The sequence below is a fragment of the Ursus arctos genome, unplaced genomic scaffold (genome assembly GCF_023065955.2).
Source record: "Ursus arctos isolate Adak ecotype North America unplaced genomic scaffold, UrsArc2.0 scaffold_30, whole genome shotgun sequence".
In the NCBI taxonomy this organism is placed as follows: domain Eukaryota; kingdom Metazoa; phylum Chordata; class Mammalia; order Carnivora; family Ursidae; genus Ursus; species Ursus arctos.
The window spans coordinates 5674742-5690154 of NW_026622986.1; the positions used below are offsets into that span (position 1 = coordinate 5674742).

The window sequence follows — 15413 nt, forward strand, 5'->3', positions numbered from 1 at the left end:
GCCCAGTGTACCCACTGCCGCCTCGCTGCCACGCCCACGTGCCCAGTGTACCCACTGCCGCCTCACTGCCTCGCCCACGTGCCCAGTGTACCCACTGCCGCCTCGCTGCCGCGCCCACGTGCCCAGTGTACCCACTGCCGCCTCGCTGCCGCGCCCACGTGCCCAGTGTACCCACTGCCGCCTCGCTGCCGCGCCCACGTGCCCAGTGTACCCACTGCCGCCTCGCTGCCGCGCCCACGTGCCCAGTGTACCCACTGCCGCCTCGCTGCCGCGCCCACGTGCCCAGTGTACCCACTCCTGCCTCACTGCCACGCCCACATTCTCAGTGTACCCACTGCCGCCTCACTGCCGCGCCCACGTGCCCAGTGTACCCACGGCCTCACTATCACACTCTCTTAATCTGCCTTAAGACGTCATCTGGGGCCCCTGTGTAAATGGTTACAGAGGAGTAATTTTTAGGCCTGGTTTCCAGATGGCTACGCTAAGTGTGGGTGTGTAAGTCTCACTGGACCCGGACCGCTGTGTTATTACAGCTGCATTTATCACAGGTGGTCCTGTGGGGGACTGGAAAGAGGACATCTTTCCAGCACAAATACCTGAGTAACAGATCTCACTGTCAGAGAGGAGAAGGAACCTGAGGTTAGAGTGTGTCTGCTCGTGCTTAGTGGTTGGTTGATGGCGTGGCTCTCTCGCTGGGTACTTGGAAGGGGAAATATTGGGGGATAGGGATAGTGAGGTTTGGATGGTGGCGTGTGGACCTACTGGAGTAAGTTCAGAGTGAGACACTCATTTCTCATGTAAGTGTTCCCGAAAAGGATTCCACAACGGAAATATGCCTCAGCTGTTAGGGGCCAAGACGAGCTTCCTTGTAGGTATTAGTTAACCTTATTGCCCAGCTGTTTCAGGCTCCTTGCGGGTCTTAAAATGACCATGGTGGCAGGGAGGGAGGCAGAGCGTAACTTCAACAACTGGGACTTTTGTCAGAAAGTTTATCTGGATACTGTCATCCCTAAAAGCTTAATTAGCATTAGTAAGCAATCTTGAATCCCCGAAGGGTGGGTGTAGGCAGACAGTTGTAATCTGGTGGCAGGCTTTCCATCTTGGAGAACAAAGTGTCCTCGTAGTCTGAAGCATTGCTTCCGATTCAGGAAGTCACTTCTAGACAAAAAAACAAAAACGAACACCAGCCTGAGGTCCTTGGAGTCACCAGTTCTACATGTACCTGGATGTCCTGCAAGCACCTGGCTTTACAGGATGACAAAATGCCTACCAGCTCACATGTCGTCTCCTTAGAAAGGCTTTTCGTGACCACCCAAGTTAACTATCCTATCACCCTTTTATTTTGGTCCTGCCATGTGTCTTTTGTTTTAACGCATTTAAAAAGAATTTTAATTTAAAAGAAGTGAGTTTCCCCATCGGAATGTAAACCAGATGAAACTGAACCACTCATTCATCCCCGTATCTATAATACCTAGAACAGTCCTAGGAACAAAGTACATGTTTAATAAATATTTGCTTAATGAGTAAATGAATTAATTATGAATTAGAATGGGTAGTTAGGACCCAATACAGATTTCATTAACCACTGGAAACTTAGGGCCCGAATCACTGAACAAATGAGTGAGAACACAGTGTCCTCTTTTGATTGTCTGATTGGATTCCTGGTCAGGAAACAATCATTTTAATACCTGGGAGCAAATTTTAAAATAAATCAAATCTGCATTCATTCTATTAGAACCCATTGCTTGTGCAGCACTATGCTAGACAGTAGGGAATATACTGACGAATGTCACATGACTCTGTACTCAAGGAATTTATAATTGAGAAGAGAAACAAATAGAAAATAATAAATGACAGAGATAAGACGCTTGAGGAATTATGTGTGTGTGTGCGTGTGTGTGTGCAAATAAGAAGTAGATACTTATTCAGCTGAGGTGGAGAAATCAGAAAGGTTTTATGTTAAGAGGCAATGTATGAGCTGGGCCTTGAACAGACAAATCTGGAGAATGAGATGGAGGCAGAGGTCAGACATGGAATCGTGTGTGTGGAGAAGGAGGGGACCAGAAAGCACAGAGAGAGTGGTTGGGGGTTTTGGTCAGATTATTCAAGACTTTGGATGTCACACTCAGGTGATTGACTTCATTGCGTAGGTGGTGAGAAGAGCAAAGATTTGTGAGAAAGGGCCTAACACCATCAGATCTATGTTTTAGGCTGTGCAGTGAGAGACAGATTAGTGAGGGAAGAGACTGGAGACAAGGAAGCCAATTAGGAGATTAATCTGATAGTCCAGGGGTGAGATGAAGCCAGTGGACTTGAAATAGACCCATGCCAGAGGGAATAAAGTGAAGGGGATGGATGCATAGCTATTAAGAGAGATTTTAGAACAGGATTTGACCATGTATTATATGTTGATGGACTGAGAGAAAGCGCCATGTAGAGTAACTCTTGTAGGTCCGTCTGGGTGATTGGGAGGATGGTGGTGATGTTACGTGATGGGAACGCCGAAGAAAATCATGGATCTTGTGGAAGATAAACTTCATTTGGCTATATTGAAGATCGATATGTTTGAAGATCAGTAGGGCATCTATATGTGCCAAGCAGGCTGGTGAATGTTTGGAACGAAAGCATAGGATGGAAGTCCAGTCTGGTGATGACAGTGATATTTAAATACTGAAATGAAGTTAAAGAGGAGAATGTCGACGCTTAACAGGACACGGTCTGTTACGAGAACGAACAGGTCTGCCCTAACCGAAATGGCCAAGTAGAAACCTGTGTCATGGATGTTCTCAGTTCTGCTCTTCTGTTGTTTCCCCCATGGTTCTTCCTTGTTCCTCATCAGGTTTCATTTATAGCTGTCTTATCTTTCTTATGGGGAGAAAAGAAGCAACACACCCACTTGAGCCTACAACTTGGATTATGGCAGTTTCCTACTGAAAAACCATTAATGATTCATGATTGTCTACACACCAAAGTTCTGACCCTTTCTGTTTCATTCGGAGTTCTCCCAGATATGGCCGCCATCTCACCTCCTATCCCACCACACCCGCTCTCTTCCATTCACACACCCCCGCGCTCCATGCCGAGCTTCCTACTTTGCTGCAGTTGTTCCCTCTGCTTGGTATCCGCTTCCTTTCCTTACCCAACCATTGGTGGTCTACACACACTTCAAAGTTTTGAAGTCTTCCCAGTCCCTTTCCACTCAAAATTCCCTCTCTTGACTGACTCTTCTAGAATCTGGTGTGTATGCTTATCATAGTATTTGATTCAGTGTTCTTTGCTGTTTATATGCCTTTGACCCTCAGTAGACTGTAGCTTTAGAGGACTGAAACTTATTCCCCTTTGTGCTTTTACTGGCTTTCTTGAGACTCTGAGCACAGCAGTGATTAGCTGGATGCTTTTGAGATGAGAAAGCAAAAGAGAACGGTAATTGCAGCATGGCACATTCTGGCCATGTGTATTTCCTTGCTTAGCCTGACTGATCTGATATGAGGACAGGAAACATCATTGAACTCCCATAAACAGGTGTAAAGGTCTCTGGTGCTGCTTCATTCTTTTGGCCAATTACTTTCAGAAAAAAATGCAAAAGAAAGAAAGAAAGAAGCCCACATAATGTATTAGGGTCTAGGACTGGAGGGAACTTCATTATTTTTAATGTCTCAGTAAAAGATCTTTTTTTCTCTCTACATTTACCAGACTAATCCCAATAATGTCTTTTAAACAATTAATTCTAGTTTCAAAAGCATTCTACTCTGCAGTTTGTCCAGAATTAAGTGACCATTAGAAGGCATTAGCTTAGAAATGAGTGCCCTAATTACTTCTGAAAGTTAGCAATAAAAGAAGGGAAAAAAAGTCCGAATTTCAGAGATCTCAGCATCCTTGCAGTCCTGGCTGCTTTTTGCATACTTCCCTGTCTTCCAACCACGCAAACCGTCAGTCAGAGGAAAGCACTGGGATGTTTTGATACCTGCCGACTTAATTTTGTATGGGGCAAAGATTGCTTAATCTTGCCCCAACTCTGGAAAATAAAGACTATGAAAAGACATTGAAATGTGGACCATTACTCTAGACCAACGTCAGGGAAAGCCAGAAACCTGAAGGTGTGGGTGGGCTACACATGGTGCCTGTCTGGTTGTGAGACCAGGCAGTTCTATGACTTTTTAGAAAGACCGTCGTGGGCACAGTCCTCCTCTGTGGGAAGCATGCGCCTTTCACCAGCAAGCCCATGGCACTTTGTGGTCTGAGTTCAGATTGCACAGCTGTTTGTGTAGGCCTGGCGGATATTCTGTTCCTAAGTCTAGGTGCAGTGCCTAAGTTTCTAGCATCCTCTTTCAAGGCGGGGGTAGTTTTTGCCATTAACCCGGCTCAGGGGAGAAGATGTGCTGGGCTGCACTTGCATGGCTGATGGAACAGATTTCTCTCAATGGAATCGTTCCATGCATCCTATGTGTAACCTATTTGCACATGTTAGATGGAAGTGTTGGCAGGGCTCTCAGCCTTAATGTCTACTTTATAGGCAATTACTTACAGTTTCCATGTCCGCCTGTGGAAACGCAGGTGTTCTCAAAAAAGGTTCTTGCACTGTGGGGGTGAAAGCTTCTCATTTTTACTGCTTCCCCCTTCCCCTCTATGGAGTATAAGATCTTGGTTGTTGTAACCCTTAGGGGAATAATAGGGGGTTATGAATGCTTTTTGGGGGGTAGGGCAGGGCTTGGGCTCATTTAGGCTGCTTTGTGATGATTTCGAGATTTAGGAGCAGAAAGAAGAAGGGAATCAGTGGTTTTTTTGTTTTGTTTTGTTTTGTTTTGGGTTTTTTTGCCCCCTTTGGCTTCCACTCCAGGCCAAAGAAGCTATCATTGCTTAGGTTAATGTCACTTTTCTGGGAGTCCTTACTGATGGGGGGGCCTTTGAGGCCATCAACTTGAATGGATTCACTGGCCAGTCTGCTCTGAGATTCCTCCCTCCCCACCCCGCCACCCCCCGAGTGGACAGTAAGAAGCAGTCTAGCTGAGCGGGCCTCCACGGTCTCATGCTGCTGTGGAAGGCCCTGGCTATGCCCCTGCCTTGCTGTGGGACATTAGACACCTTCCTTATCTCCCAGTTGCAATGTTGATATGAATGAAGATTCAATGAGATAACATGTCTGAAGGGTCTGGTGCAGGGCCGGAAACATACTTAATAAATGTTGGCCATTAGCAGCGATAATGACAACAGAGTCTTGTTGTCCAGTTATCTAAAGCTTTGAGAGAGACGTATCCAAAGGAGGAAACACAGAGAGACAGCATCTCCGTCTCCATGTTGCTGTTTTGTTAGGAGTCCAGACTTTAATCAAGTGAAAGCATATTAACTTGAGAGCCCCATTGCAGTTGGCCGCTCGGCGCTCTACCTGACGGCCTGATGAAGTCTTTGATGTGGTTCGCCCAGGTTGCATATGTACCTACCTTTAATCATGGGAAGCCAATGACAGACAGTAACTCACCGGACTCGCTTTCATCTCAAAGTATTCTTATAGCAGGATTTTAGAAGTAAATACCTAGGCATATTATTTTTGCCTTTATACCAAATTAGAAGCAGGTGAAAGGATGCTATTTTGTGGCCTTTGCCACGAGAAGATGAGTTGCCCAGAGAAAAGAAATATGTATTCTTCCTTAAAAATTTATGTATTTCTCTGAACTCCGGTGGTTTGTGAATGAGCTCAGGGCTAGGAAACTTAAAAGTTTTGGAAACTGTAGATATTATACTCTGGAAACTGGTTTCCACTCCTTCAAGAAAGGTTGTCCAATGCAAGACTGTTATGAATTCATCAGACATTAATCATTTAGCCCCACCAGGGAATTTTCTGTTCCTCGCCTTATCCGTCATTGAAAAAAAAATTCACAAGACTTACATTATTCCATTTATTCTATGGTTATAAATAATCAAATACAATTTGCAACTCTGTGGTTTGTAATGCATTCAGATTGACTTAGAACATGATGGGAAAGAACAAGCTTGGTTCGTACTTGAGGTTTGCTAAGGACTAGAATCCCCCAGGCAGTTCTCTCGCATTATGCAGGGCACAGTTCTGTTGCAGAGACCTCTCCGGAAGCCCAGGGGAAGGCCTCCGCTCATTGGGCACGTCCCAGTGAGCACCAGCGATGGCAGCGTGTGATGTACCACGGATCTGGAGGCTGGGAGAAGAATGATCAAGATTTCAAAAATGGAAATGTTTTGAGTCATCTTGGCTAGAGATTTTTTTTTTTTTTAATCTCCAAATCCTTCAATGCAAAAAAGAAATAGAGGGCGATAATTCCAAACTGAAGATTGTTGCTGTGAATTGGTAGTGACAACAATATGGTCAAGGTCTGTTTTTCACAGTTCGGTTCACACTTATTTCAGGGCTGGGGGAAAATGTGTTCTTGAAATAAATCTGAACTCATTCAGAGATTGTGCGCGTGAGATCTTAATGGAGATTCTTTTCTTTTCAGATTATGAGCGTCATTCGGGGTCCAGCCTCCCTGCCTGTCCGCCTACGGTCCCCCAGCAAACTGGAGGTGGCTGCTTATTCTCTTCGGCTCTTCCCACCTGCCCTGTTGGCTGCAGTACCGGGTTCTAATTAAGTCCTCGCACATTCAGGCTGTCTCCTTTGGTGACAGAGCCATGCCTAGGGAGACTGCTGAGCCTATGACACAGTCGTATTCCCGAGGCCCCGTCTCTGGCACATAGGCTGCTCTGTTCCTGGCGCTCGTCCCCTACAGTGAGTCTATGGGCTTTCTTCAGATGGTGTTCACATGAACAGGTGAGTGATCCAAGGTAATCATCGCCCTTGTGAAAGCATTACTAAATACTAAGAGTATCCCTGTACCATGCTCTCTATCTGGGGGATGGGTACGGCAGCAAATTCCTTGATAGAGCAAATAATAACAACCCTGGTCAGATTAAAAAGGCCGAGATGAGAACAGCGGTTCTGACTCTGCTGACTTGGTTCAAAGAGATAAGAGAGAGAGAGGCAGAGCGCACCCTTGGACCCTGGATCTTTATTTGGCTACAACTCTTGGACTGGCTGATTCCCTTAGCACCTTGCATCTTGATTAAGCTCTTCAGGGTGTCCTGTCCTAGCAGATGTGGAGCCAGTGGAATCTGCTTCAAACCTATCTCTATTGTACCCACAAGATTAATCTTTTTTTTTTTTTAAGATTTTATTTATTTATTCGACAGAGAGAGAGACAGCCAGCGAGAGAGGGAACACAAGCAGGGGGAGTGGGAGAGGAAGAAGCAGGCTCATAGCGGAGGAGCCTGATGTGGGGCTCGATCCCATAACGCTGGGAACACGCCCTGAGCCGAAGGCAGATGCTTAACCGCTGTGCCACCCAGGCGTCCCCCCACAAGATTAATCTTACCTACATGGGGCATAATCGTCAGTCACCTTTAGAAATTCCTCCCCTCCGCTTTTTCCTCATCTCCTTCCTCAGGCTGTGTCCTGAGATCTAGAAGCGTGAGCGTTTAACCCAAATGCCCCAGGCCTCACCAGCTTAGGGAGATTTGATGTATTGATAGATTGGTAAATAAATACTGATATTTAAATAGTCTTGCTTTTGCCCCTGTAAAGCCTATCATTGTTCCATCTCCTGCCACTTGTGCCTTGAAGTCTGGGATAGTCACATATGCAAGTAAACAGTCACCACTCTACGCCTGCCCTATTCAGGTAACTCTTTATGCCGTCTGGTTGTGAACCTGCTTGAGGGGGCCTCCGTGCTGAGAAGTCGTGTGTGCCAGGAGTGCTGATGTTCAAGGATGCCCACACTCCTTTTTTTTTTTTTTAAGATTTTATTTATTTATTCAGCAGAGATAGAAATAGCCAGTGAGAGAGGGGACACAAGCAGGGAGAGTGGGAGAGGAAGAAGCAGCCTCATAGCGGAGGAGCCTGATGTGGGGCTCGATCCCAGAACGCCGGGATCACGCCCTGAGCCGAAGGCAGACGCTTAACCACTGTGCCAGCCAGGCGCCCCAAGGATGCCCACACTTCTGATCTAGGAAGTACCAGAAGGGATGGGGACTAAGCCCTCCTACAACGCATGCCTTTAACTGTTCCCTACATAGGACAAAAACCAACCATGAAGTTTAGCTTGGGGCAGATGCATTCTACCTTGTTCTCAGACCGTCCTGTGCAGATCAAATAAAACAACAACATTAACAAAACCTCCTCTTTCCATCTAAAGGCAAGACGCGCTCCTACATATCAATTTATGTTAATAGATACCAAAGAGGTCACCAGTTCCCGAGTTCTAGACACAGTCAAAATAGAATCCCACCAGGGGCTTGGCTAGGACACTCTGTTCTAGATAACTGCCCACTGTACAGGGCAGAAATTGTCTGACTTAATAAGACTTGAATGGACTCAACAAGTTTGATCCTTTCTCTGGATGTTTGTTATAAACTGAATTGGGTCCCTTACAATTCATATGTTGAAGCCCTTACCCCTAACGTTACTGTATTTGAAGATAGAGCAATTAAGGAACTAATTAAGCTAAACAAGGTTGTAGAATGGGGCTTTAATCTGAGAGGATGGGTGTTCTTATCAGAGGTAGAGACCTCAGAGATCTCTCTCTCTCTCTCTCTCCCTCCTTGCTCCCACACAGATGAAAGCCACGTAAGGACACACCAAGAAGGCAGCCGACTACAGGCCAGGAGGAGAGGGCTCCCCAGACACAAGTCGGTTGACACATTGATCTTGGACTTCCACACTGTGAGAAAATACGTTTGTGCTGTGTCAGTCACTCAGTCACCTAGTCCGAGCGGTCTTGTTACGGCCGCCTGAGCTGACCAATTGCGGTTCAATCCTTAGTCGTTTGTGTGTGGTACTGGGTGGAAGGGGCAGAGCTGGGGTGCTCGTTGCAGGCAGGAGGATTTCCTCACACCAGTGTTGTAGTCACAGGCGTAAAGGAATAAAAACCTTCGGCCCTTGTGCAGTGGTTTGTCCCTTTCAAATGGCTTTCCTGCATGATACTCCGTTTCGTTCTCATAGCACCTTTATGACCCTTTGCAGGAGGCAGGGCGTTTTATTGCCATTCGACAGCTGATAAAACTGAGGTGCTGCAAGGCTCTGTAATGTATGTAATTTGTCTGAAATCCCCCGGAGCTACTCCAGGACTACTGAAATACTAACCCAGTGTTCTTGTCGCTCTGCAAGAGTTTCTAAGCGGATTCGGCCAAAGGACCTATATCGGGATGGAAAACTTGAAGTGTTTTCTTGGTGTGTGTGTTTCAGCATCTGTATGTTGGCGACGTGCCCCAATTCACATTCACAGAATAGCTGTCGAGAAGCTTTGGAAGGGCTCAGTGGGGTCATTTTATGCAGCGGAGGACAAGACGATAACTACAGGAAATGGTGACACGGATGCCAAAAAAGTAAGCCTGGAGCAACCAAATGGAGGGCAAACCCGCAAGATGAGGAAGGCTAAGCCTCTGGCTCGAGCCTCCAGGACATCTTCCAGCACGCCCTCCCGACTGTGTTATAGACTGTTCTGGAAGCTGTCTGCATCGCAGCTCTCTGCAATGACCCGCTTTGGCTTTTCATTCTGTGATCCTCTGTAAGAGGGAACGGGGTGCACCGTCCTCTAAAGCCTATAGTCTATTGGAAAGTGCCTTTTCTTTTCACCCTCCCCTTGGGGCCCCCCTCCCCCTTACAGGAAGGACTCCCCCTCCCCCCTCCTCAGGTGCAGGACCACCCGTTAGTCTCTCAGCCTCACCAGATCCTTTGTAGGACTAGTCTGTTTCCCTCCCCATCGTCCTTGTGGCAGTGGAACCCCTCTGGGAGGACCCCATTTTCAAAACAGCTTGTGCATAGATGGCCAGAGTCGCAAAGAATAGCCCTTCAAATTCACTCTGGCATCTTCTACATTTTGAGAAGAATGCCTCCCAGGTGTGCTTTATTTTCCCCCTACTGATCGTGCTCTTTCGGGGCTTCTGTCCTAACACAGCAGTTGAAATCAGAGACTCGGGAGCCCAACGGCTCTGCCACTCACTGGCGGCTTACTGGTGTGCCCTGAGCAAGTTACTTAACCTCCCTCCCCCGGAATTTCCCTCGTCTTCAAATAAGGATCAAGTAGCACCTCTTCTCAGGCTTGATGTGATGGTTACGTGGGCTAATCCGTAAAGTGTCTAGCACAGGACTTGGGATGTGGAAGTGCTATGTGCCGACTACTACTATTATCACCATCAGTATTGTTTATCCAGTAGTTACCCTGAGTGGGATCCTGCTAGAGATATGCAGAACGCTTTCTTAAATGACTAATTTTCCTCAATATATGAGTCAACGACATGCGTCAGGATTATTTTCAAGTTTACGCTCTTACCGTTTGTCCTTCCGGTTTTAATTTTGCTACCTTCCTTCTTAGCCACGCCCCAATTTATATAGTTAAAAAAATGACATCTTTCACATTTTTTTCTCCTGAATTATTTTCAAAATACAGAGTTGACAAGATTTATTTCAGTGACAAGCTCATTATTTCTAGTCCTCTTTGGAACTTCTGTTGGCAATTCACATCCGTCACAAATACGTCATCACCCAACGACACTGACGTTCTCAGAGCCGAGCTTTACATCTTATGCCTTTTGTGAGTCCTGGGCAGTGCTTTGCATGCAGTAAATGTTCAGAAATTAAATGGGGGATTGATTTGTTCTCATTCTATTTGCCCATTACATCTCACGTCTAGAACGTTTCACGCTCACAATTAGCAAGTCAACTCTACAATACTTAATATATTTCATATATTCCTCCTGATACTAAATTCACCCATAGAGAGGCACATGCGTCACATTACTTTATTTTTTGAGGCTGATTGCCTCTATAGCTAAGCTCCTCTCTTTTCTTCTAAGTTGAACCACCAGCCTTCCCATCCCTCAACTAGAAGGTAAGTTTCTTGAGAGCCAGAGGATCTTGGGAGACTCGTGTGTTGATATGTCTCCAGGACTTAGAATAGGGGTAGACATTGTTAGCTGCCAATCTATCAGCCACCATCCTTGCTTCTTTACCAACACAAGCCTGATTGTGTCTGGTATCTTGTAACCATGTGTTCAGAAAAGGCTAGGCCCTTCCTCTGGCCCAGAGAGTACATCATAATCATTCTAAGTCAATCCCAGGTTTTCCTATTCTTGTTGCTGGTTATTGTTTTAGGAATGAGCATATTCTATGCTCTTGCGACAATCGTCTTTGCTCCCAGGAGAGAGCAATGTGATGCCTGAATTTACAGCAGCCATCTTGGCATCACGGGGAGAGTTAGCTCAAGGCCACAAACTAACACCCCAGGGATGGCGGAGAGAGACTCGGGGGCCTCGACGACGTTGTTGAGCTCCACTGATTAGCCAAACTTGGAACCTCCCCATCTGCAAGACATTTTATGTGAGATAATCCATTTGCATAGCTGTTTAAGCCACTTTTAATTGGGTCTTAATTCTCTATAACTGAAAGCGTCTTGATCCAGGAGGCATGCCAAAAATATTTGTTGACTTACTGACCGATGAAACCTGCTATAATTCACGCTGTATTGGTGAACTAAAGCTCTACGTGTTGACTAGGAAAGGTAGCAAATTCCAGTGGATAAAAACAACATTATTTAAGCAATCAGGAAAACTGAATGTTTTTTTAAATGTTGTTTTAGCTCTTAACTTTGGTGGTGAAGCTGATGGGGGAGGAGATTCTGAACCTTGGAAAGTCACATTAGAAGAAAATTTCTAAAAAGTGTTCCTTGTCACTTTGTAGTTGAATTATAGATTTAAATTGGCCAGTGTTCAAAATACTGCACTTACTGAGGGGGCCCTTGAGGGCAAGCTTTTGCTCCAGCCAGTGCCATGGCAGGATGGGGAGCCCTGTGCCTGAACTGCGGGAGGGCTGCAGAGGCCTTTGGTCACCTCCAGGGCTGCCCCCAGTGGAATTATGTGGCAGGTACCATTAGTGAGATAGTATCCCATCATTTGCCTTGGGGACCATTTGCAGTCCAGCTTAGCAGTTCATTTCTCTTTCCACAGTATCAGGTGTTGTGTACCTGCTATGTAACCTGCATGAATGTGGAGAACCTCAGCACTGTCCCATGAGAGAGAGAGCAGGGCCTGTCACAAAGCAGGGCATTGGCTTCAGTCTCTTCTGGTTTGGTCAACAGAAGGACTTTTGGGGGTTGGTCGGTTGCAGCTTTGCTTCCCCACCTGGAGGATTGCGGTAGGCTTATATCCACTCACCTCCCTAGTTTTGCCCCATTCCAGTCTGTACGCTACATTGGGACACAGAGCTGACTACGTCACTTCCCAGCCTGTAGTCCTTTAAGGGCTCCTCATTATCTATGGATACACATAAGCTCCTTAGGCTGTCACGTGAGCCCTGGCACCATCTGGGCTCTGCCTTCCTCTCTGGTCTCTTTTCCCCTCCTCATCCCCATAGACAAAAGCCTACCCACATCAAATATTCTGTAGCTTCTGGAACACCAAACACCATACGTTCCCAATATAGCATCAGTGCCTTCCTGCAGCTCTCTTCTCTGGCATGCACTCTCCATCCTGCCCTCCCTACAACTTCACCGCCTTTTGTGAGATGCGTCTCTGATGGACTCTGGGAAGCCTTCCCTGACCCCCTCATGCAGACGGAGAAGCCACCTTTCCCCCGCTCCTCTTCCCCCTAATCACTAAATAGAACGAATCACCTTGTTGTATGATGGTTTCTCTGTTTCCTCCCTGCCTCTTCTGAGCATCCAGTGGTCAGGATTGGGTCTTTTTTCTCTCAGTCACCTGTGTCCTGCATGGTGCATGCCAGTCCATTTTTGGTTTGAAATGAAATAAATCAAATTGAACACAGAGTAGGAATTTCTGTAGCAATTTCTGATGCTGACAGGTTTGTGGTAGGCTTCTCTTTGTCAGGATACTGGGAGCCCAGAAAATGAACCAACCTTCAATTCCTTTGCAGGTTAGTGCCTCAGAGGACATGTTGAACAGAGAAAGAGGACGGGAAGATGAGGCAGCAGGAATCCACGAGTGCAACTGGCTGACCCCAGAAGAATCTAATGACCGGCATTCCCTTTGTCCTACCATCCAGACCATCCAAATATTTTCTCAAGCTGATAAGAACACATTACAACTTAAATAGGCTATTTTCATTTCCTCTTCTTTTTACTTCGAAATTTAGAGACAGGCAATGAAATTGCACATTTCCTAAGATTTCGAAATCCTTGACTGACTGTAAGACCAGAACATTTGTTATTCTTTTGCCAAGGGTTTCCTCCATCCTCATTTGGGAATTTACCACCTGCTTCTGAGATATCTCCCCAGCTTCCTTTGTGAAGTAAAGGGCAAAGTTTTAACTCAATAATTTTAGCAATACCGACCTCATCTGTTGATAAGTCAATCTCCCTCTGCTTTATTCTGGGGATTCCCTATCTCCTTCGGTCACTCATCATTCAGTACGCTCTCCTGTCTTCTCAGGAATGTCATTTGGGTTTACCTTGGACAGACAGGTGCACCTGGATTCTGGAAAAGTAGCTTCCCAAGGATCATGTCGATCAAATTCTTCCCCGGTACTTTTTCCAGTGGATAAACAGGATCTTCCCCACTCCTGAATTGCCCCTGTTAGAGGACCCGTGGCCATTCCTGTGCGGGGAAGGGAAAACACAGTTACTGAGAAATTTGAATGAGATTGCTTTGTGTTCCTCTTTTCACGGCAACCACTCACGCTCACTTCGGCAGTGTCCGTGTGCTTGATAAGTCTAGGTGCCTTAGAGGAGCTTTGTTTTGCTAGTCGATAGATTTTTAGAAAAATATACATTCCTTTTTGCTTGGTTACCATGAGTGAACTCAGAGAGTGCAATTAGAAAAGTACCATTTTATACAGAAACATTGGTGTCCGTGCTAATGAAAGAATGCTACAGAAGAATAGAGAAGTGGCAGGTAATTAATGGTTTTGCTTTAGCTGCATGGGATGGCAGTCTAACCCTGAGAGGACTGTGCACTTACAGAGCGTGGCTGGTGTGGGTACCATTAAAAAGGTCTACAGAATGCCCAGGAACTGTGTGTCCTTAGCCGTTTGACATCTGTAGGAAGGCTACGCCCACACACTTCACTTTCTTTAATGTTTTACCAAAGAGTTTTACTAGTTTCCTTTGGTGAATTGGTTTCCAGATAGTAGGAAAAAAAGAGAAAGAAAAAGATGGGAATGACAAACGGTTGTCATGGGCTTTAGCTCCCAAGCATGAAATTGGGGCTCAGGCCAAAGGAGTGAGTTTTCTTTGGGCCCAAGCCAGCAAAATGAAACCCCAAGAACCCAGTCTTTGGATATGTCATTATCTAACAAGCCAAAGGAAATGGATGACATGATGCTGAGTAAATGAGATGAATTTTGGTCTATAATTTATGTGAACATCAACTAACACTTAAAATACCGATTAAGATCAGCTTCACATTGTCCGATCGTGCAGACGAGAAGAGACGCAATGCACGCAGATCTTGTGCTGTAATGAGTTGGGTCTAGATACCCTGGCAATGATCATTAATTTTGCTATGTTTTGATTTAGTGTTTGTGTTAATGTATTCTAGTATGTCTGAGAATATGAAAGTAACACCTGGTGTGCTCTGCAAATGCTTCTCCGCTTCAGGAGGAAAGCCAAAGGGGACACACAGCTGAACCTGAAACATCATTCTAAATAGGCTCCAGGGAATAAACTCTTCAGATTTCTGAGAATAAAACAAAGTTGGAGAAAATATACAAATATATGAGCCTTTCTTGCATGCAAGACATACCTTAAAGGTAATATTATGCTGAGAAGTTTGTTTGGGGGCAGTTTGTAAACCAAGCCAGGTTCTCACTGCATAGCTTTGTTTGCATGCAAATGCCCTTAAAACACACACACACACACACACACACACACACACACACACACTTTGCAAGCAAGAGGCAATGAGGCCAATTAAAAAAAATGCTCATGTTCAGAGGTTTAATTTTGCTGATTTCTTAAGACTGTCAGAAGGCGGATCGTCCTTCTAGAATAATGCCTGCGAGAGCCGGGCGTACCATACAGTGTGTGCTAGGTAAGTGCCCTCATGAAGGCAAAGCTGTTGACTTCATATTCCTTGAAGCAATTGCTTCTGCTCCCAGTGCCTCTGAGATCAGCATTCCCTTCTTTTTGTGTAATTGAGAGCTGGCAACGCACACATTTCGCTTATTAAAGAGCCTCTAAGAAGAACAGGCAAGGCAAGAAGCAGCCCTTTCCTCAGAAACCTAAAACCGCAGCACCCTTACGGTGAGAAAAGCCGTTAGATTACTTAAAATTTATGATATTTCCTAAATCTCCATCAAATCTAATAAAGGAAGATAAATTGACTTTTTGGATTTTCCTGTACAAAAATATCCAAAATCCATTTCATCCTTTTATTCCATTTTTACTTTTTTTTTTTTTTGA

General features: G+C 45.5%; 1 long non-coding RNA gene across 2 annotated transcripts in view; it reads left to right on the forward strand.

Moving 5' to 3' along the window:
• Window positions 1–14717, forward strand: part of LOC123000268 (uncharacterized) — a 37427-nt gene extending 22710 nt beyond the window's left edge. The window contains exons 2-7 of one of the 2 annotated variants that reach the window (XR_006408157.3): window positions 6465–6775; window positions 7586–7681; window positions 8616–8722; window positions 9245–9384; window positions 10449–10592; window positions 12929–14717. This is a non-coding gene — a long non-coding RNA (uncharacterized LOC123000268). The remainder of the gene's footprint in view (window positions 1–6464; window positions 6776–7585; window positions 7682–8615; window positions 8723–9244; window positions 9385–10448; window positions 10593–12928) is intronic. The other variant, XR_006408158.3, reaches the window with a different exon arrangement.
• The last annotated feature ends 696 nt before the right edge of the window (window positions 14718–15413 follow it).